The sequence below is a fragment of the Elephantulus edwardii genome, unplaced genomic scaffold (genome assembly GCF_000299155.1).
Source record: "Elephantulus edwardii isolate Elephantulus edwardi_28Jun2011 unplaced genomic scaffold, EleEdw1.0 scaffold00050, whole genome shotgun sequence".
NCBI lineage: Eukaryota > Metazoa > Chordata > Mammalia > Macroscelidea > Macroscelididae > Elephantulus > Elephantulus edwardii.
The window spans coordinates 16922997-16925680 of record NW_006399800.1 but is presented as its reverse complement, the minus strand read 5'-3'; the positions used below and the strand labels follow the sequence as shown (position 1 = coordinate 16925680).

At 39.7% G+C, this 2684-nt stretch overlaps 1 protein-coding gene across 1 annotated transcript in view; it reads right to left on the bottom strand.

Moving 5' to 3' along the window:
• The window catches only part of TMEM232 (transmembrane protein 232), a 480401-nt gene that overhangs the window by 256305 nt on the left and 221412 nt on the right, over positions 1 to 2684 (bottom strand). The gene's annotated exons all lie outside the window — the stretch shown is intronic.

The following is a 2684-nucleotide window of genomic DNA, read 5'->3' as shown; positions in this document are numbered from 1 at the left end:
TCAAATGCACTCATTCCCACCACTCCAGTCACAGAATCGATCCATCTCATCAAGGGTCTTCCTCTCCTGCGCCGTCCCTCCACTCTCCCAAACATGATGTCCCTCTCCAAGGACCAGTCCCTCCTTGAAACATGCACAAAGTATGTCAGACGAAGCTTCAGAATCCTAGACTCCAAGGAGCATTCCAGCTTCACCTTCTCCAAGACAAACCTGTTTGTTCTCCTAGCAGTCCATGGTATATTCAACACTCTTATCCAGCACCACAACTCAAAGGGATCAATTCTCTTTCTATCATCCCTATTCACTTTCCAACTCTCTGATGCATAGCACGTAAGTAATTGTGATACATTAATATTTTATATAAACTTCATGTGTAAATAAATACAAAATAAACAATATGCATTTATATTTACATTAACTATAAATGAACATGTCTCTTTATTATATATTTATAGAAATGTATACTATATATGAATATTTGAATTATTGTATATATTCTTTCTATAAATGTCAATATATTTAATGTATTTATAATTTTAGGATGCTCTACTGGCTTAGTGGTAAAGAATTGCACTGGCAATGCAAACATATGTAGTTCAAATCCACCAGTAGGTGAAAGATGAGCAGTCTTCTGTGTGATTTACTGCATCTGAAAACCCACCACAGTGTCACCTCTGGGTCAGTTTTGATTAGACAGTATATATAAAAATAAAATCATGCATTTATAACTTGATATGTATTTATAAATACATTTAATTTGGATTATAACTTATATTTTAAATCCTAAAATATGAGAGAGGGCACATAGAAGGCCAGGGAAGAAGTCACCTGCAACTTTCATGTAGAGAAACTGCTTCAGTTAGGGAACCTGTCTACTGGAACATTCTGCAGACCACTGAGGAAAATAGACTTTTGGAGAGGGGATCTCAATCAGTTGAGAGATCGTCTTCTACAGAGGGTTTACTGAGATGTGAGGGAGAAAGCTGCCTGCACTTCTTCTAGAGAGAAACTGCTTCTGTTTGGGGAACTTTACTACTGGGCCACTTCAACAAGCATAAAGGACAACAGAGGTTAGAAGAGCGGGGCAAAATCAGGTTAGAAACTCCCAGAGGGCACATTGAGGGGTAGGGAAGAGAACCTCCTGAAATTCCCTTGGAGAGCAACTGCTTCAGTTGGGAAACTTGGTAACTCAGCTGCTCCTTGGATCACAGAGATCAATAATAAACATCAGGGGAAGAAGATCACACTTAGATGAGATTCCCACAGGACTGCACAGCAGACCAGAGAGAACTTAAAGGACTTTAGGAAAGGCAAATTTTCTCACCGTACAGGAACAGAAGGACTTCTGTTAAAAAAAGGTGCACACTCACATAAACAGAACACCTTAAGACTACAACTAATCAAAAATATATTCATAAAGTTAAAGAACATATAATTAACCTATGAAGACACAACAAAACATGCTGTTTTCTTGGCACGTATAGCACATACCAAGAAAAGCTTCACATAATGTCAAGAAAGCAGCCGACAGCCTCAAACATTGTGGGGAGGGAAACAAGTTAGAGTTTGCATAGAGTCAGAGTGGTGGTTCACCTTTTGTTCCTTTAATTCATGCCAGGAACCTCAGAGTTTTGCACACAGCAGGAATCTCAGACCACCAGAAGTCTACCAGCTTTATTACCATCAGGCTTCCTGGGCGATACAGGATATTCAGTTCCAGATCTGTGTCGGGCCCATGGATCTGCAACCCTCCAGCCAAATAAACACCAGCATTCCAGATCTAAATGAGACATAACCCTCACCTAGGAAATTATTGTACTGTGACAGCCACGTGGTGCAAGAGGAAGATCAGAAACACTAAGCTACAAGATGATAATCCTGGAGCAGAAGGCAAGGGCAAGAACCTCAGGCAAAATTCTTCCCTGATGCTGACACATGATATTTGAACTTAAATCCTCCTAAACATGAGATAGGAATCAGCATGAGAGAAAAACAGTATTGCAAGGTGCAAGCCTTCACAGAAGCGACTCAACATATCAAGGGATTCCTGTGGGGAGGGAGGTGTGAGACAGGGTAGGTGAGAGAGGAAGGGATGGTGATGTGCAAGGAAAGGGAAGACATATATGGGGGGGAGGGGATTGAATGTATTGGCTCTCTCTGTGAGAGGAAGTGTCTTTTTCATCAGCTCCTTTTGGTAAAATGCTTGTCTGACAGATATTGTTCAGAGGCTAAGCATCCAAATTAAGACAAACTAGGAAGATGAATTGGTCATCCACTTACAAAATATAACAGGTCTTTGGAAACCCTACGTACAATAGAGCAAATTTAGAGAAAACTAACAAATATGGAAACTGAGGCTGAGCCCTCAAATCTGGGAACACAAAGGAGGAGGAACAGTTATAAACAGAAACTAATGATTGGAACATTGGAAATGAGAAGCATGAATGTAGGAAAACTGAACACCTTTAACAAGGAAAGTAAATGCATAAATACTGACACATTAGATATTGGCAAAATGAGATGGATCGACATGGACATTTTTAATAAGACAATCACATGATCTACTATGCTGGAGATGAAAAGGTGAGGAAAAAATTTCCACACTTAAAAGGTCATTTCTGGATCCATCTGGAAATACAATATTGTGAGTGAAAGGATACAAGAAAGACCTGCTAATATCACTT